This window comes from Lutra lutra, chromosome 9 (assembly GCF_902655055.1).
Source record: "Lutra lutra chromosome 9, mLutLut1.2, whole genome shotgun sequence".
Classification (NCBI taxonomy): domain Eukaryota; kingdom Metazoa; phylum Chordata; class Mammalia; order Carnivora; family Mustelidae; genus Lutra; species Lutra lutra.
The window spans coordinates 73,761,875-73,783,266 of NC_062286.1; the positions used below are offsets into that span (position 1 = coordinate 73,761,875).

A 21,392-nucleotide genomic window follows, 5' to 3' on the forward strand; every position below is an offset into this window, starting at 1 on the left:
ATATCCTTGGAAGAAAGCCACAAGGGATTGAAATCTTCTGAAAGACTGAAAGATGATTATCTCCTTTGGCTCTACTGTTCGACTCTACATCTCTAGCTTTCAGAAAAGCTAGAGTAAACCAGTTTAGATGGCGACCGCTTTTGTCCTTCAAATTATGTTAAAGTATGTTCATATATTTACATATGCTCTCCTATTTGAAATTAACTGCAATAAGGTTCAGCTTTGTAGACTGTTATTTTAATGGTGAAGAGGAAGCTCCATGGTCCTTAGATGAGTCCCCCATCTCCTGTCTAAAACCTATTAAGTTCATACTGGAGTTTCACCTTTTAATGAGATTTTCCCAGGATACAATGCAAATACTCTTCAAAGTTAATACTAATCATTGCTACCTCAGCATGAATGACTTTACCCAGCTTACTCTCCAGGGCTGGTTTTGACAGGAAAGAGGTACAGGCTCTGCTGGGAGCAAATCTCACCTGAGGGGGCTGAGAAGGAAGCTGGAGGAGCAGGGAGAAGGCACAGAGCTCAGGCCACAACCAGAAAGAAGTTGCAGTGCAGGCTCACATACTTCAAAAATACACCATTGTTTTATGCCTCCTTTCTCCTTCCAGAAAGATAAGTGATTTTCTTTTTACTAGGAGAAAGTTGGGGTAAGGATGGAAAACCCTGTATCAGAAAGGGAAAGACTCTGGAAGTGGGAGACACGGAGCCCTCTCCTGGCAAGAGACACACTCAGGGTCCCTTTAGACTGAGAAGTCCTGCAATGAAAGCCCAAGGCTCCCAGACCCTGTGTCAGGGCCTCCCCCTGGCTCAGCCACTCAGCTGTTAGCAATTCCTGGGACTCAGTCTACCCGTCCGGTGTTTGGACCTCTGTGTTCTGATCCAGGTGAAGGCACACCCCACACACTTGCCCCACTGTCAGAGGAGTTTTCATAAACCTCCGTTTTTCACCTTTTCTGACTGATCTATGAACAATTGATTAGAAATCAGATCTTCCTGGAAAACAGAGATTACAAGATATTTATAAACTAGGATAAAGATGTTTAGTTAATCATTTCCTAAATAAGAGGAAAATACATTTGATATTCTCCTGAAACCAAAATAAATATTAATTAATGAAGAAACATTTCAAGTTTCTTTTCTCAAAACACCGAAGTCGTGATTTTTTTAAAGCTGAATTATGGACACAGAGTAACACACAAGTTGGCGTGTGGGTTCAAAAAGTCTTTGAGTCCCTCTAAAATACCGAGGTGAACACTATGCTTTGTGCATAGTAGGTAGTGACTCAATAGTAATCAATTACCCAAGTATATTGACTCTCTTTACTCTTAGTCTGCTGCATGTTTCTGCAGTAAAATGAGACCATTACCAGAGCTCAGTTACGCACAGCATTCCTAGAGTCACAAATTCTCACCAGAGTCAAATCAAGCTAAAATAGAGAGGAGTATATGAACCTCTGGTGTTTTTGAGTTTTGACCTCTATAATTCTGTGACTACTGTTTGATTTCCTTTGGGCTCAGCCTGATTTATTTGAATGCTTAGAACTGTGTTCACTTTTTAAAGAAGTATGGACAAAATAAATTAACCTTATTTTTTTTTTAAGATCTTATTTATTTATTTATTTATTTGACAGAAAGAGAGAGGACATGCATGCACAAGCAGAGGGAAGGGCAGGTAGAGGGAGGGGAACCATAACGGGGCTTGATCCCAGGATCCCGGGATCATGACTTGAGCTAAAAGCAGACACTTAGCCCACTGAGCCACTCAGGTGCCCTGAAATAAATTAACTAAAAAAAAAAAAAAGTCCAAAATTCCTAGAGTACTTACTGGTTCTGAAGAAGCAAAATCAAAACTAAAACCCAAATAATGTTTTGAAGGACCCAGGTGCTGTGAAGAGTAAATCTGACCCTAAGTCCTACCCAAGTTAGCAAAGAAAACATCTCCTTCTGCCTTCTCTGGAAGCATCCCTCTGTCCCCTAGTACTTCAAGGTAAAAACTCACACCAGGATATGAAGCTAGGGAGAAAGGAGAAAACAAAAAGTGGACACACTTATGCACCTCTTTGCCTACCTGAATATCATGGGTCCATATGTAGTTCTTTATTGATGGAAATTTGACATCAGAATTCACTGGGGACATCTCCATGTTATAAAGATGGAAGGGGGGGCCTAGATTTGGTCTATGGGCCACAGTTCCCTGATCCTTGATTTAGACTATAATAATAATGATAAATATAATAATAATGAGTATTTATCGCATCCAATTATCACAGTGTCTCCCATGAGATAAGATAATACCCTTATCTAAGAATGATAATGAAATTAACAACTGGTGTGCATGAGTATCTCCATAGGTTTAGCATCTGACTTTCTATTTCAGGTGAGGTCGTGAGATGAAGCCCCGCCTTGGGATCCGCACTCAGTGGGGAGTCTGCTTGAGATTCTCTCTCTCCCTCTGTGCCTCCCGACCCCCACTTGCACTCACTGTCTCTCTAAAATAAATACATAAATAGGGAGATAGAAAATAATTGGTAACTGAGATGACCAATCAATTAGAACAAAGAATAGGTACATGGTGGTTGAAAACTGACCTTGTGATCATTCCATGTTACAGATTTGGGAACTGAGGCTTAGGATAAGCTAATAAATTGTCTTAAGTTATACAAACAGTTCACAAAATAGAGCTGGGATTTTCTGACTCTAGAGCCCATCCTCTTAGCAACTTGATACATGCTTCTTTAAGCCAGAGGGACTTTGTTTCAGTAGCAGACTTAAACCCCTACCAGTTGCCTAGCCAAAGCATGTCTGGGCAAGAGCAATCCACTCATAACACTTCCAAAAACATTAAAAAACACAGGTGAGTCACACTTTAGAACTATTTCAGTATGTTAATAGTTACATTGCAAATAACTTAAATCAGAAGGAAATGTGAACTCCTTTGACTACTCTTGAACTTGAATCCTTTCCCCTGTTCTATGCCTATGGCTTATCCCCACCCTTCCTTGCCTGCTCAGGTCCCTGCTCAGGTCTCTGCTTGATGTCCCTTGATTGTGAGGTCTTCCTGACCTCCCACAGATTGGAAAGATAGCAACTCCTGCCCTGGGTTTTTTATCTCTCTTGCCTTGGTTTATGTTTCTCCATAGCACCTAACACCATGACACACCGTGTTGTTTAAATTTATTTATTTTTTACCTCCTCCGGTTGGAATGAGAGCTCCACAAGGTAAGGACTTTGTCTTGTTGGCTGCTATAGCTCAGCATGAAAGCACTTGCTGAATGACTGAATGAATACTGTTCACAGTAGAAAGGCTACATGGTACCATAGTAAAAACACTGGATTTAGAATCAGAGATGGGTTCGAATCTCACATCTACCACTTATACGTTGTGTAACATCGCACAAGCTAACCACTTGAAGCCTCAAAGGTCCTGAGATGGGAGCATGCTAGCAGGGCAGGGTGGCAGCGGTCCCTGCAGCACAGAGCAGGCAGAATATGGTGGAAGGTGAAAGAGGTAAAGATTAAGGGGCTGATTAGGTGGGTTTTGTGGATTATTTTAAGTACTTTGGGCTTTGCCATGAGTGAGAAGGGAAGCCCATTGGAGGATGTGACACAGAGGAAAAATGCTATCTGTTGTGACTTTTACAGGGTCTATTAAAAGGGCAGAGGCAACTACTAGAGTAATCCAAGTGAGAGACAATGGTAGCGTGGTCAGGTTAAATGCTAAATTAAGGTGGTGAAAGATTGTCAGATTCCAAATGGATTTTGAAGACCTAGCCAATGAGATTTGTTGATGGTTTGGGTATGGAATGTGAGAGAAGGAAACAATCAGTGGGGACTCCAAAGATTTGGGGGAGGACTGTGGGAGCAGGTGTGGGATGAGTAATCAGAAATCTGGTCTTGGTTCAGTTAAGTTTGAGAAGCTTATTAGACATTTAGGTAGAGATATTACATCAGGCTGTCAGTGGGACAGACAATTCAGGCATTCATGGAGGAGGTACAGACTAGAGATATAAATTGGAGTATTGTCAACAGATAAGTCAGAAGTTTCTGTCCTGGCTACTAATAAGAATCACCTAAATATCTTTAAAAAACATTTTTTTAAATTGTGGTAAAATGCACATAACATAAAATTTACCATTTTGATTATCTTAAAAAAATACATGGGTTTCATTCTGGACCAATGGAATGAGAATTTCTTAGGGTAGTGACTGGGCACCTGTATTTTTAACAAATACACCAAGTGTTTAGAACTTGGGAACATGAGGAGAAACCATAAAGGAAAGAGGAAAGGAACAGCCTAGAAATAGGAGGAAACCAGACAAGTGGAAAATATATCCCCAAAGCCAAGTGCAAAAAGTATTTCCAGAAGACAGTAATAATAACCAGATACTACTGATAGGTCAGGTAAGATGAGGACTAAAGAAAAATCATCAAACTTAGCAAAATGTAGTTCTTCATTTTCCTTGACAACTCTTCTTGAGGTGTGTTAAAGAGAGATTTTTCTATTGCTAGGCACTATCATATTTATTTATATTAAAAATAGTGTCTAGTAGCTAAAAATAGCACCAAAGCAAAGCCCATTAGAAGTTCTCAATCCTGCTGTGTCTTGCTCATGCATCACCCATGACTCAATAGTCAGAACAAGGTCAGTGATGATTTGGTCCCAGACTGAGCCTCCTGCAGATGATGTAGAACTATGCGGGACCTCCTCTCTGAAATGGAATGAAAAGGGATCTTTCAACTTGATTACCAAGGAGATGGGATATTAAACTCACCCAGTCATTCCTAGGAACCAAAGTGAGGCAGAGAGGACTACTTATAAAAGGACAGACAAGAATAGTCACTGAGAAAACAGAACTTTCTCTTTTTTTATTTGAGAAAATGTACTCATCTCTTCCCTGAAACACCAAACAAATGTTTAACTTAAACAATGATTTAAAGCTTACTAAATTTGAGCTTTACCAGACCCTGAAACAGGGAATTCAAAGACTTAATCCATCCACTGAGAAAGATCTGCTGCTCAAGTTCATGTCCATGTCTTCTAGATGTTTCCTCCTACACTCCAGAGTTAATTCCTTCTTGCCCACCCTGAATATGCCCTCAATTTACTCATGAATCTGGTTGGAGTCATCCACTGCTTACCAAAAGTCATTCTCCAATCTACGCTAAGGAGTTAATGCTTTTCCCCAACTTCACCACCTTCTCAAGAGAGAGAAGCTCTGATGAGGAGCAAGGATAAAATCAAGAATATATGTAGAACATAGTGTGGGGGCCATATTAGGAATGATGTCAAAATTCTTGTCCTCTTTGTTACTCACTCACTTCTTCCTCCAGATTGTGTATCTAGAACTGAAACCCAACAGTGCTTCCTGTCTCTAGAGCAGGATTCAGTAGAAGACATACAGTTCTCTATAGGTCCAAGAGGTCTTCGAGTCCATGTTGTCCTACCCAATTCATCAGAACAGAAGACAAGATTGGGACCTAAGGCTGAAACTTTAGTAACTAATAAAGCAGGAATTTTCCTAGAGCAGATGTTCTCAATCTGGGGGCTATATCTGTGGTGTGTCTCCAAAATTCTTATGTTGAAACCCTAATCCCTAGTGTGATGGTATTTGGAGGTAGGGCCTTTGGCAGGTAATTAAAATCAGAATAAGTCATGAGAGCAGAGCCCTTGTGATTCGACTAATGCCCTTGTAAGAAAAAACACAAGAGAAGCACATCCCCCTCCAGCTCCCCCGCCCCGACCAGTATGAGGTCACAGAAAGATGGTGGCCATCTGCAAATAGGAAGAAGGCCCTTACCAGACACCCAATTCTGTTAGCACATTCATCTTAGACTTTCCAGTCTCCAGAACTGTGAAGAAATAAATTTTTGTTGTTTAAGCCACCCAGTCTCTGGGATTTTGTAAGAGCAGCTCAAGCTAAGACACTGTGGATACCTTGGATGGTTCAAGGGACTGACACACCCTCAGAAATTAACATTTTTCAGAAAAGGGTCCATAATTCTCCTCAGAGATTCAAAAGACTAAATCTGTGACCCCCAAGAGATTAAAGACCACTGACTTTGAGTGACTCTTATGTTTTACCCTGTAGGATTACAGAAAACTTCTGGATTAGGAACCCCAGTCTTGGCCTTCATTCCTACTTGAAAAAAGGGCCAATATCTTGTAGGAGTACCTACAAATATGAAATAAAAAAGATTCAAGAGGATATACACATATTCTTTGTCCAATATTGTTAATGCCCATCCACCTGAGAAAGTTTATTATTTACAATAATTGTCAGAGTGAGAGAGAGAGAGCACAAAGCAGGGAGAGCATCAGGCAGAGGGAGAAGCAGGCTCCCAACCGAGCAAGGAGCCCAACTCAGAACTCGATCCCAGGACCCCAGGATCATGACCTGAGCCGAAGTCTGCAGACATCTAACCAACCAAGCCACCCAGGCGTCCCTCCCTATAAGCTTTTCTTTTCTTTTTTCTTTTTTTTTTTTAAGATTTTTATTTATTTATTTGACAGAGATCACAAGTAGGCAGAGAGGCAGACAGAGAGAGAGAGAAGGAAGCAGACTCCCTGCTGAGCAGAGAGCCTGATTCGGGGCTCAATCCCAGGACCCTGAGATCATGACCTGAGCCGAAGGCAGAGGCTTAACCCACTGAGCCACCCAGGCGCCCCCCTATAAGCTTTTAATAATATCAACCTCAGATTCTAAGGAAGCTAAGTTATTGGGCCTCACCTTATCCCTGCTTCCCTCCTCCTCCCACACCAGCCCCGTATTATTTGACTCTGTATTCCAAAGCCAAATATAGGGTTTTTTTGGTGGTTAATAGTGATTAATTTTCTATTCCACAGAGCCTATCCATAAAGCAGGAAATGCAACTTTGGAGCAAGAAGTAGTCTGACTTTTTTGCACTGCACGGACTGTACAGCAAGGGTCGGGGGACCAGAATGAGTATTATTGCAGCACTGAGAGAAAAGCTTTTCAGAAAAGGAGATCAAGAAAAGTATGATTCATCATGGATGAACCTTGAAAACATTATGCTAAATGAAAGAAACCAAACACAAAAGGCCACATTTTGTATGATTCTATTTACATGAAATGTGGAGAATAGGCAAATCCTATTTGAATCCTATCCTCATAGAAACAGAAAATAGATTAGTGGTTGCCAGAGGCTAAGGAAGGGGGGATAGGGAGTGACTGCTAATGGGGATGGGGTTTCTTTTTGGGGTGATGAAAATGTTTTGAAATTAAATCATGGTGATGGTTTTTGTAAAACTTCGCAAATAGACTAAAAAACCAATGAGTTGTGCACTTTATTTTTTTTTTTTTTTTTTTTTTTTTTTTTTTTAAAGATTTTTTTTTTATTTATTTATTTGACAGAGAGAGACCACAAGTAGACGGAGAGGCAAGCAGAGAGAGAGAGAGAGGGAAGCAGGCTTCCTGCAGAGCAGAGAGCCCGATGTGGGACTCGATCCCAGGACCCCGAGATCATGACCTGAGCCGAAGGCAGCGGCTTAACCCACTGAGCCACCCAGGCGCCCCGAGTTGTGCACTTTAAAAGTGGATTTTATGATATGTTAATTATATCTAAATTTCTAAAAGAAGAGGAAAGAAAAGATGTGACTCAGAAAGAATTCTTCACAACTATGGCTTGATCCCTTATTTGGCAATTAGTTTGGGGGCATAGTCCTGAGATATTTCTCATGTGTGGAGTTCTATGCTTTTATCCTCTCCCCCACCCCAATGGAGATCTTTTTATTGCTTTTTCTGTTTAGAAAAGCAATACATGTGCATTTAAAAAAAATTTTTCTGAAAATACAGGAGGACATAGAGAATAAAATAACTTGGGAAAAAAGCACCACCCAGAGAAGGTCACTATCAACATTTTGGTGTACATTTTTCCAGATTATTTTTCTATGCATATGTAACAGGGAAAATATTTTAGAACTGTATTAATGTGTTTTGCTCTTGTGCACTTCCTTGTATGTCAGCACCCATCATTGTGTACCAAGCATCCTCTTGCCCTAAACCACTGGATTCTTACAGCAGGAATGCAAAGAGTGGAAGAGTCGATGTTCAGTTGGCTTCTAAAATAAGATTTTTGATTAGACATGAAGAGTTTTGAAAAGCCCAATGTTGAGAACAGGCAAGATTTTTTTAAAAATGCTTTGATTTCTCACCAACCTAAGAGAAACAGACAGGAGCAGGGAAAACTCCAAAGATGAGGGACATTCACTGGGGGGAGGGGGACGACTTTGGTTTGAAGATAATGGGGTTTGAGATAATGGGGTGGAAAGAAGGACCTGGGAGAAGGGGAGGTAGACAGGTGTATTCTGACGCATACTCTCTGGACTGAATTCTTGGAAGAGAAAATATGTTGGGCAAATCAACGGGTAAGCTAAAGGCCAAGGAGACTTTGCCCTGCCCGCCCGAAGAAACTTAGGAGACTTCCCCTCAGGGTGATCCTGCGCAAGCGTGGGTCGGGGTAGAGCTAGAGCAGAATAGTGGGTTGTGGCTGGATAGATGAGACGGGTAGCAGTCCCAAACTGGTCTTGGCTCCACTGTAACCTAGAAGGGACCCTTCCAGGGGGAAATCTAAAACTTACCCCAGCATTAGTTGGGGAGCAGCCAGTGTGCCTTGACCAGACCGGTGCCCGCCAGCTCCTCCACCACCTCCGGACAGCCCGCCCCGCCGCCGTCTAGGGGAGGAGGAGAAAGAGCCTTGTGAAGAGAATTGGACTTTGAATTGATGAATATTTACCCGATAGAGACCACTTTAAATCAAAATAGGCTGTTAAACCTGGAGAGACTATTTAATCTGGAGGAGACTGAGATAACTTTAATTGGAAGGGTGGGAGTGTGTGAGAAGATTAGACGAGTTAAGAAAAGTAAAGAAGCCACCCGCCCCTGCTTCTGAGCAGTGTCCTCACTCTACATGTTATATTTTAAGCAAATGAAATACATGAAAATGAATAAAAATTTTTAAGTATTGCTAGCATACACGTTTTTGTAACCTGATGTTTTTCACCCTATGATATCATTTATTATTATTATTATTCTGTTTCACCTATGTGTTCTTTTCCTCCAGCTAGGCTATAACTATTTTGAGGACAAGGACAGTGTTTTCTATTTCTTGGTGTCTACCTCAGTGCTGAGCACAAAGCAAACACTCCATGTCACTGCCACCTCAAAATTTCTAGTTCTTTGCCTATATACATGCAATGTAGAGAAGTCTTGAGGCGAGCAGATAGTTTGGAGCAAAGGGCCCGTGGAAAGAGCCCTGCATGAATACCTGAGTTCTCATCCTGATCAGCCGCTAACTGCAAAGTCAGTTTGCCTTTTGCCCTCACTTTCTCTGCTTTTCTCACTTTCTCAGAGTTAATGCCTTCACTACCTCAGGTGTATGTGTGAGACTCAAATAAGGAAATGAACATGAAATCACCAGGAGGAGAATGCCAAATGATAAACCCAAATCTCATTATACCAGTGACCCCAGACTAGAATATCACAGTGCTGGAGATTAGGCTCTCTCCCGGGGTGCCCTGCTTGCCCAACATTCCTACAAATCCATGGCTAGACCACCCCCACCCCCACCCCCACAGTCAGCTCTCTCTGACTGTGGCAGCCAGACTGGAGTCAATGATCTCCCAGTAAATGCTTGTTTTTAAAGAACAACTGAAAGATTTTTACTTAGCTGACTTGTGACTGTTTCCTGAATACACACGGAAAAAGGGTATTTAGAGACAGGAAAACAATAAGGCATTTTTCATTCTAACAGTGATTAGGGATCGTTAATCCTTTCCACTTCACCAATTAGCAGGTCTTACAGGTCCTGACTGAAAACAAACAAATAAAGGTATTTCCTCCACATACCAATAGTCTTGACTTAAGGCATAAGCAGTGATGTAAGCCAGGACATCACCAGGCAAGGAACTGCACCTTGATTTTTTAACCTGGAAGTCTCTGGTATCATGCTCTGTGACAGAATATGGCTCTGCATCTCATTAAAACCCACAGCTTGTCTCCAGTGGTTTCAGAGTCAAAAGCAAGCATGATCCTAAATAATGTTGTGGGTTTGTTTTTTTTTTTTTTTTTAAATCCTATTCCAATTTAAGTATCATTCACTATTTAAATAAATCTCTGGGGTGCCTCAGTAGCTCAGTGGGTTAAGCATCCAGCTCTTGATTTTGGCTGAGGTCATGGTCTCAGGGTCATGAGAATGAGCCCTGCGTCAGGCTCTGCCCTGGGCATGGAGCCTGCTTAAGATTCTCCGTCCCTCTCCTTCTGTCCCTCACTCTACCCCCTCAAAATAAATAAACAAACATAAATAAGTAAATCTCTGAGAACTCCCTTCTTGAAAAGTAAAGAATTATTCATTCGTTTAGGAAACATTAAATGAGAATTTGATGTATGCCAGGAGGTGTGCTAGGCACTGGGATGCAAAAATGAATCAAGCTCAGTTTAGTAGAGGAAAAACAGATTTGTCAAACAAGTAATTGCTCTACGTTGTAGTAAGTACAATCAAAGATATTCACTGGCCCAGAGGAAAAAGGACCCAGCACCCAAGGTTGGGTTCTTGAAACCGGCCCTTGAGCTGGATGTTTTCATTCATGCACTCATGTCAGAAATACTTACTATGCTCTCTTTGTTTCGGGCATTGGGTAATAGGAATACAGTAGTGAATGAAAGAGATGAAAATCCCTATCCCCATGAACTGACATTATTGTGTAGACAATAATGAAGACAAGTAAATACGTGATGTTTTTATCTAACTAACGAAAAGAGCTAAGGAAGTAAAATTAAACCATAAACGTAGATTTGAAATTGTAGATGAGAAGGCCATGGAAGGTCTCACTGAGAAGGTGATGCTTAATATCTAAAGAGTGAGATATCCAAGTCTTAATGGCTATGGAGATTCCGCAGGACAATATGGCAGAGGGAACAGCAAGCACAAAAGAGCCTAGAGGAAGTTGAGGAAGAGCAAGGTCAGTGTCCCTACTAAGGTAGAGTGAGTGAGGCAAAGAGTAGTGGGAAATGAGATTGAGAGGCAACAGATGAGAAGGGGGCGGGGGGCGGGGCAGACTTTGGACAGAAAGTCATGGGAAGGATCTGAGAGCAAGGGAGTGACTTGATCCGAGAAGCTGACCCTGCATGAAATGTTCTTGGGGGCAAAAGCAGCAAGAAGAGCTGGGAGGTCATTGCAGTGGTCCAGGTGAAAGATTCTGGTTTGGACCAGGGTGATGGCAATGGGAATGGTGAGATACAGTCAATTCTGGGTACATTTTGTAGGAAGAGCCCGTACATTTTGCTGATAGATTGAATGTGAGACAAAGGAATCAAAAAAGCACCAAAGTTTTTGGCATGACCAACTGCAAATGTGGCATTGCCATCAACTGAAATGGGGCAGACTGAGAGGAGCTGGTTTAGGGGGACAGAGCTAGAATTCAACTTTGAACATGTTAGGTTGAGATGTTTATGATATCAACCAGAGAGATCAAATAGCCAGTTGTATGTTTAGGTCTGGAGTTAAAGGCAGAATTTGGACAGGGAGACGTAAACTTGGGCACCACCGGCACATAGGCCATGAGCTTGGATAAAATCACCTTGAGAGAATGAGGATATGAAGAGAACAAAGAGGAAGAAAGAAAGAAAAGAAAGGCATCCCAGACAGAGAGGAAGACATGTGAGGGCAAGAAGGTAAGGACAGAAATGAATTTGGTTGAGCTAGAACAGGAGTTGACAAACCTTTCTGTAAAGAGCTGGATAAATATTTTAGACTCTGTGGATCATACTATCTCTTGTAACAACTCCATTCTGCTGTCACAGCATGAGAGCAGCTATAGACAATACCGAATTGAATTGAGAGTGGCTGTGTTCAAATGAAAATTTATTTATGGACAGTGGAAGTTGAATTTAACATAATTTTCACATGTCACAAAGTATTAGTCATCTTTTGATTCTTTTCACTCACTTAAATATGTAAAAATCATCCTTAGCTCACAAGTCATGCAAAAACAGGCAGCAGGCCAGATTTAGTCCACAAGCTATAGTTTGCCAATTTCTAAGCTAGAAGTATATAGCACGCAATCAGGGAGCAGTGGAAAATAAAATTGCAGAAGTAGTCTGAGTTTACGTCATGGATTAGAAATATTGGTATTAAGTGACTGGTACATGGTATGCACTCAATAAATAGATATCATTATTGATTTGATGTGTCATAGAAAGGGAACTAGGAGGCAACTTTAAGGAAGTGAGATTTATAGTCAAAACTGAGACCTACAATCACAAGATTTAGCAACAGCTAAACCAAGAGAAGGAAGAGGATGAATGAGGACTTTGCTGAAATAAGATTGGGGATGACCAGAGGGGGCCCCAAAGGCATCAGCAAGACATCCTTGGTGTCATTACTAGAAATGCACACATGGATGACAAGATGTAATGGTGCCTTAATTTTACAAAACAGATGTGGAAATTCATTGTGGTTGCAGGCATGACTCATTTGCAGTCCATGAATTAAGATCTTAAATCGTTAATACAAAAGATGCTTCAGAGCAAATGAACCATATTTTTGTGATAGAGGAGCTTCTTTAATTCTATGCAAGCTTATCAAACCAGAGATAAACATGGTGTACCAGTGTTTGTGTTTAAAGTGGTCCCATTCTGCTCAGAATCACCAGAGAGAATGTAAGCTGAGTAGTAAAATGGACTACCAGTCCTCCCCTCTAAACTGCATCCCTACTAGCAGAAGTTTTCTTGTTCTGATGCTTCCTAATTGGGTGAACTTAGCCCAAACCCCCAACTTTACTGGGCCTCACTCTTATCTTTTGTAAAAAATGAAACTAATAATATATTTACTCATTTGAAAGCTGGAGAACAAATTTATCACCTTTTGGATTTTTTCAGTTAATTTGAATCACTATTAAAATTTTGAAGCATTTTTTTGTCTTTCTAGAATTATAACTTTTTGCCTGCCACAAAATTTCAGCTGTCAGCTTGCCATAAAAATAACCTGAATGGGGGCGCCTGGGTCGCTCAGTCAGTTAAGCGTCCGACTCTTGGTTTTGGCTGTGGTCGTAATATCCAGGGTCCCAATGTCCCAGTAGTGATGTCTGGGTCAGGAGATGGAGCCCTGCATCCAGCTCCACACACAGAAGGCATCTGCCTCCTCTCTCCTTCTCCATTTGCCCCTCTCCCCGTGAAATAAATAAATAAAGTCTTTTTTAAAAGACTTTATTTATTTATTTGAGAGATAGCGCACAAGAGGATGGAGGGTCAGAGGGAGAAGCAGAGTCCCCACTGAACAGGAAGCCTAATGTGGGGACTCAATCCTGGGACTCTGGGATCATGACCTGAGCCAAAGGCAGTCCTTTAACCGACTGAGCCACCTAGTTGCCCATAAATAAATCTTTAAAAAAAATAAATAACCTGAACATCCAGAAATGTATTACTATTATGGAACAGACATTCTTCTTCTTCGGTAAACAAAACAAAGCTTCACAGTCAACCAACAATATGTGATTGTGATTCTTGAAGATGTGCTTTAGGAACTGTTTGTTGAATACTTAAAAATAAAAATCAGTGTTCCATTTTTAAAGAACAGCTGGCTGTGACTCCTCGGCCGTTTTTGCTTTATGGTCCCTTCTGATTCTTAGCTGTAATTAATTTACTGGAAAGATTTTACAGGACTGAATTAACAAAGCAAACACGCAGTTGTACAATAAAAGTCGGTGTTGTTATTCTTCATGTCTCTGTATTTTGAAAAACCATCACTGTTTCTCAAAGAGGCTATCAGATACAGATCAAATTATATTACATGGCAACAGTAAAGCTCCTTTAACCACAATAAAAACATTCTCAAGGATCATCTTATGCCCTACAAATGAAGTTTCAGGAATATTTGACAAAATAAAAATTCCAGTCTAAAAAGGGATTGTCCCTTAAAAATTGTTTAGCAAGGAGCAAGAGCTATGATAAATTAACACATGGTAGTAGAACATTTCCTGCCTGTGGCTTCAGTTCTCATATTTCTGTCTTGCTCTTCACAATATTATTGTTGTGATGGGGGAAAGGTGCCTGTTGTTAATGATTTCTGCGCCTGTTGTTTTGCCCACATTCTCCAGAAAGTTCTTTCAAGACCGTTCTTTGGAATCAGGCTTTGCGTACACACTCCAAGTGAAAGTTGGGCATTTGCCAGTGAATTCAATGTCAGTGTCAACTATCTGGGTCCAGAAACGCTTCTGTGAAAGGACTAGAGTTGTGGGTCCTAAATTCTGGCACTGTCACTTACTAGTTTTGTGTCCCTTGACCAAATGAGCTTTTGTTTCATTATCTGTAAAATGAGAATAATAAAAACTGCCCTGCCTATTTCTCAGTGTTGTTGTGAAGAACAAATAAAATACTGCATGTAGAGGTGCTTTTAAACAAGTGGGAAGTAAATGTCAAGTCTTTTTTTAATTGTGGTAAAATATACATATAAATTTTGCCACTTTAACCAATTTAGGTGTCCAGTTCAGTGGCGATTAAGTACATTCACATTGTTGTACAATCATCACCGCCATCCATTTCCGGAACTTTTCCATCCTCCCCAACTGAAACACTACCCAGTCAACACTAAGTCCCTATTCCTCCTTCTCCCCAGTCCTTGGCAACCACCATTCTAACTTTCTGCCTCTACAAATCTGACTACTCTCAGTACCTCATATAAGTTGATCACACAATATTTGTCCTGTTTGTGACTGGCTTATTTTACTTAGTATAACATTTTCAAGGTTCATCCAAGTTGTAACATACATCAAAATTTCCTTTCTGGGGGCGCCTGGGTGGCTCAGTGGGTTAAGCCGCTGCCTTTGGCTCAGGTCATGATTCCAGGTCCTGGGTTCGAGCCCCGCATCGGGCTTTCTGCTCAGCAGGGAGCCTGCTTCCTCCTCTCTCTCTGCCTGCCTCTCTGCCTACTTGTGATTTCTGTCAAATAAATAAATAAAATCTTTAAAAAAAAATTTCCTTTCTGTGTAAAACTGGATAATATTCCATTGTATATATAAGTCCTATTTCATCTGTCTGTTCATTACTAGACAGTTGGGTTGTTTACCCACTTTGGCTACTGTGAATAATGCTGCTATGAACATTAGTGTACAAGTACCTGTTTGAGTCCCCACTTTCAATTCTTTTGGGTAGACACCATGTTGTGGAATTCCTGGTTCATATGGTAATTCCATGTTTAATTTTTTGAGGAACTTCCTTACTGTTTTCTAAAAAGCTTTGCCATTTTACATTTCTGCCCATAGTACACAAGGGTTCCAATTTCTCCCACATCCTCACAACACTTGTTTTATATATATAATATTATGTACACACACACACACACACACACATATATACATACATATATAAGTCATCATAATGGTTATGAAGTAGTATCTCACTATGGTTATGATTTTCATTTCCCCAATAATTCATGATGCTGAACATCTTTTCATAAGCTATTGGCCATTTGTTTATCTTTGGAGAAGTATCTGTTCAAGTCCTTTGCCCATTTTTAATTGGGTTGTTTGGTTTTGTTGTTATTGAGTTGTAAGCATTCTTTATATATTCTGGTTGTTAACCCCTTGTCAGATATATGGTTTGCAAATATTTTCTCCCATTTCATGAATTGCCAAATTTATGTGCCAGAACCTATAAAAAATATGCTCAATCCTTCACCATGGAACTTTAGGAACACTCTCCCAAGCAAAGTTTCTCAATATAGACATGATACCATAGTTTAAAGACCAGATGAGAAATTTTCATAGTATGGGGGTGGGGCACCTGGGTGACTCAGTCAGTTGGATGTCTGCCTTCAGCTCAGGTCATGATCTCAGGATCCTGGGATCTAGTCTATCATCAGGCTCTCTGCTCTGTGGGAGTCTGCTTCTCCCTCTGTGCTCGCCTCCCCCCCTCTCTCAAATAAGTAAATAAAAATCTTTTTTTTTTAAAAGAAATTTTCAGTGGCAAAGTTTTTTCTTTTGATTTAAGTAGTAAGAAAAAAAACTTCAAATTTCCCCTACACACAACTTATCTCAGTAAGATATTTAATATAGCAGTAAGTTGGAAAGTGTTTTTCTTTACCTGTTTATATAATAATTAGGTAGATTAAAAGATTTGACAACAAAAAGCTAAAACTATATATGCCTGAGGGGAGAAAATAGAGATACTTTTTAAAAAATAACATTTCCTGTTTGTGCCTTGCCATTCACCATCCACAAAGGAAAAATGAACAAGACATATCCTAGCAGAGAATAACCACCCTCTTCACAGGCAAACTGTCAAATTGCATAGGTGGAAATAACATAAAAAAAATACTGAATACCTGCCAGTCTTTCATTCAATCATTTATTTTATGAACTTTTTATTTGGCTCTCTGTTAGGCACTGGAGCGCAGAAATGAATGGACACAGTTCCTGCCTTCAAGAAGCTCTCACTCCAGATGGGTGGGGGATGACCAAGTAAACAGTTAATTACAGTACAATATGGTGAGTACCACAGAGCTCTGAGGAGTGTTTCCATTGTGGATAATTCACAGCTGACGTCTGTGAGGAGTATCTCAGAAGTATCAAGTTTATTGCTAACTCTGTGAGGAGTATCTCAGAAGTATCAAGTTTATTGCTAACACGTAGGGGCTTATGAAAGCCATTATAAATATAAAACCTTATGAAATGTTAATTACTGCTATTACATACTTGGTATTCTTTTATTACTAATAGGTAGGGTATATAAACCACAGAGCATTTTGCATCTAAAAAATTTTTAAATATTGTTTTCACCATCAAAACAATACATTCTTCTTATAGAGAGTGCAAGCAATACAGAACTCACCAGAGTTCACTGTCTTTAACAGTTCACTATGTTCTAGTTCATCTAAAATAGTATCCTAAATTCAAAGGTGCTAAAAAGTGGAGAGAACAAAAGGATTTTAGTAAGTACTTGAAGTCTTAGGTCTATGTGAGCAGAAGGCAGAGGCACCAAGGCAATCCTGAACAAACCGTATGGGAGAATTTGCAAGAAATCTGGCTTGCGTGATTGAAAGAGGATTATATGCATTTACATTCTAATGTTTTATACTTCCAGGTGCTGTATATTAGTCTAAAAATGTGTATTGCATTCCCCCAAATCCCTGGCTCTTAGAAGATGCTCCCAATGTTTATGTTTCCAGAGCTGTACTTAGGACCTTATGAATAGGTTAAGGAATATGATCATCACCGTTCAGAAGATTTATTTTGTATTACTCAAGTGAACCTTTGCCTGGTAGGAGATAAATCTCCGGTTTCTGAAACATTAGTCAATAAGTATATATTGGTCCCACATGGATGGCTATGAAGAAGCAGGTGACTTTTTTTTCATGCCTTGTCCCGTATTTATTTTCCTTTCTAAAATCTGAAGGGCATTAGGGAATGAAAAATGTGGAGATGCAACCTGTCCAACTGTCAGGTCTCTTTGTTTTAGAAACATTAAGGAGACAGCACGATGTAACATAGTATAAGAGGAAAATTTGTAGATGGAGAATGAGGTTCTACTCTTAGCTCTACCACTAATTAGATGTGTAATTTTAGATAAATCACTTAACCTCCCTAGACCTCTGTTTCTCATCCCTAATTGCTCTATCTAGTTCATAGGTTATTGTGAAGATCAAAAGAAATCATAAATGTGGAAGCACTCCAAATAATGTAGTACGTGCATATTATAAGGTATCATTAATACACACATATATCATTGGTCTGCAATGCCACTCTGAGGCTCAGGCAAGAGGAGCCCTTGTCCTGAGCCCTGTACTTCACAAACACAAAACAAACACAAACAAACACAAACACATTCAACTCTATCAAATATCTCTCAGCATGTTCCTAGTATGGCCTCAACTCTGACAATAGCAACAATGTTCTTTGGAGTGATTCAAAGATTACATACAGTACTCTCTGGATCTGCCCCAAATGGGATCAGATCATCTTGATCAAACACATATCAAATCTGACCTCAAAGACATTCTGGTTCACAATGGAGATGCCATTTAAATGCTCTCAGAGAAGTAAGATTTAATTTAGACAAGATGGTGAGCTGCACTAGGATAGTTAACTAAAACAATAGAAGATTCTCAAATAAATAAGGAATTGTGGTCTGTGGTGGAAAATATTTTTTATTTTGTGCTAACGACAATTATTTGGTATGGGCTATTGCTTGCTATTAATGATGTTAGCAGAAACTTATATAAGAAATAGATCTAAGCTTGCCTATTTTACTTTTTAAATAATTTAAAATACTTTTTAAATTTTTAGAGAAAATGATTTTTCTAAATATAAATATGCTAAATGAGACTAGCACAACAAAAATGATATTCCAATAAAATGACAGAAAATTGGAAGAAGGAAATAAACAGGTTTGTATAATTATTGAATTATTTGTATACAACTATGTATCTATATATTACATACCTACATCTGGAGAGGTATGCACTATTTTCTTTTATAGGTATATATAATATTTATATGTCATATATATATTATATTATCGGCAGAGGTATGGTCCCCTATGAAGAGAGATTTAAACAAATTGAACCACATATTTTTCTTTTTGTTTTTCTTTATATCTCAGCATGGAAAAAGTTGAAAGAAGATTTAACACTGTATGGATATAGATAGTGCATATAGGCTGGTGGGAAAAAGTATAGGTGATAGAATTTTTATGAAAAAATTAAAATTTTATTGTGTTTTCTGTGATAATGATCATTAGATGATCTTTGAACATGATATGTAAAATTTGCAGTTCATTTCCAAATATGAGTATTGATTAGAAATTTTATTGACAATTCTAGTTGCTACTGACTCAGCAAAACTAAACTTTTACAATTCTATCAAAGCAAAATTTTAAAAAATTCTTATTTATTTATTTATTTGACAGAGAGAAAGAGAGCACAAGCAGGGGGAGTGACAGACGGAGGCAGAGGGAGAAGCAGGCTCCCCATGGAGCAGGGAGCCCAATGTGGGGCTCAATCCCAGGCGCCTGGGATGATGACCCATGCTGGAGGCAGGTGCTTAACTGACTGAATCACCCAGGCACCCCTCAAAGCAAATTTTTAAAACATCTAATATTAAAGAATTACTTTCTTCATATGAAAATAGTATTAAGGTGAATTTTTTTAAAAGATTTTATTTATTTATTTGACACAGAGAGAGAGCACAAGTAGGCAGAGAGTCAGGCAGAGAGGGGTGGGGAGCAGGTTCCCCACTGAGCAGAGAGCCCAATGTGGGGCTCGATCCCAGGACCCCAAGATCATGTCCTGAGCTGAAAGCAGAGGCTTAATCCACTGAGACACCCAGGCGCCCCTTAAGGTGAATTTTTTAAGAGGTCCTTTCTTCTAGAGATGCATATTGATATATTCATGTTTAAAATGGTAGGATATCTGGGATTTGCTTCAAAATAATTGGATCTAAAGAGTTGGGGAGTGTAGATGAGGCAAGACTGACTAAGTGAATAATTATTGAGGCCGGATGACAGGTACAATATATTTACATTTGTAAATGTTTATATGGAAAAGCTTTTAAATTTCCATAATAAAAAGTTAAGCAAAAAGCTAAAAAGTACATTGATTTAGAAAACGTTTTGTTATTGGTGTCAATGAACTCAAATTATGTGGATTATAGCATCATAATTAGGGTTTTCCTGGAAAAAAGCACAAAATAAATATGTGGTAATTTATGACTTATATACATCTTTATCTTATTACTCATCCAAGCATCACAAGCCCATCAACAAAATACCCAAATGTGTAATAATAATTAAGTCCAGTGATTTTTGCTGTTTAGCTCAATATTAAACCACTCATATAAAAACCATTGCTTTATACATTAAAAAATTTTTTTGTCATAATAAAGGTATATTTGTCAAGAAAGGTGGATAGAACACATTTATTTAATTTTTTTTTTTAAACCTTGATATACAACTTAATGATCTGGACCTATCGTATATAGCCCTCTACTTGCACTCTTGTCCTGGGTACTGCAAATGTTAGGGAGAAGCATGCTCTCAGAATTTCCATTTTATTCTTTAACAACTAAGATGGTTTGGCAGGGAATACCTAGAAAATGCTTTCTTTTTTCAACTTATAATTGTCTTCCTCTATATATTTTAGGAAAATACTGTGTATTTTTGCTCGATATTATCAATGGGGCTCAGATATCTCTGAATGTTCCACCCAAGGCAGGAACCATGTGTGTTCATGATATGTTGACAGTCTGCCCCCTCCACAACAGTCTTGCCTCCTTAGCAAGAATAGATGAGATCAAGTTACAGTCATTTCAGGGAAGATCTTAGGGGTAGTTTGAGATAACTGGTCATCCATATGGAAAAGTTCTGGAGAGTTCTGTTCATAACCCTAGCCTCTTATTCAATACAAATGGCTTTAGGAGGATTTGTGCAGAGGGAAAGTTTATGATCCCTATCTTTTATATGATAGAGACATTTAGCTTCATATTTTCTTAGCTTCTAATTCCCAAATGAGGCAATGTAAAGGGGAGAGGGGGGTTAAGATAATTATCTGGACAACAATTAATCCAGATGACCAACTAACAATTAGTTTGTTTTGTCTAAATTATTCATATATTACTACTCAAAAGTCCCCTTTCTGCTTGAATTAGCTGTGTGACAGCTCCAGTCTCCACATACTGCAGTATTGGACTAAAAAAAAAAAAAAAACAACAACTTGTTATCTCCAGTGAAGTATGTTCATTCCACAGCTCTCCAGTTCTAAGATACTTTTGATTATAGGATTGACCAAAAATGTAGTAACCACTTTTTTAGGAGATAAAAGAAAAAGACTGTAAAACTGATTCTAATCTTAAAAACACCAAAATGTGTATGTTGGGGGGCGGATGGAAGAGTCTTAGAATTGAGAAAGCACTATTTTTTTTGAAGTGTACTTTAGGATAAGAAAGCTGTTATAACTCTAATGGGAGGCCTTGGGCAACGAAGGGAGTCAGAGAAAGGTGTACAGATGGGTCATTATGTAGGAACAGCATGGTGGCCCTCTGCTCTTGTCAGAAAGGCATGAGAGCGTGAGAACCCTGGCAGGAAGGAAGAGTAGGGAGAAGAGGCTTGAAAGCAGTTATGGGTCATGCAGGAATTGTGCGTAAAGACACACTACGTTACATTACATACATTAGGAAACTTGCCTGTGGCTGATTCTGCCTCCAGATAATCCTAAATAATCAGAAGCCAACAAGGAGTTATCAAGGTGAGCCCTCAGTTCTGTAACTTCTTCCCTTAGGTTCTTATCAAAACCTAACCACCAGGCAAAGCACAAGACCTTTCGGCTAGCGTGCTTGAGAGACGGAGCTGAGAGTTCTATCGCCTGGAACATAAAAAATTATTT

The 21,392-nt window shown here is 39.4% G+C and overlaps 1 long non-coding RNA gene across 1 annotated transcript in view; it reads left to right on the plus strand.

The window, feature by feature from the left end:
• LOC125109971 (uncharacterized) overlaps positions 1-18,953 on the plus strand; it is a 104,333-nt gene extending 85,380 nt beyond the window's left edge. Inside the window, exons 4-5 of the long non-coding RNA XR_007130397.1 lie at positions 16,399-16,503; positions 18,923-18,953. This is a non-coding gene — a long non-coding RNA (uncharacterized LOC125109971). The remainder of the gene's footprint in view (positions 1-16,398; positions 16,504-18,922) is intronic.
• The last annotated feature ends 2,439 nt before the right edge of the window (positions 18,954-21,392 follow it).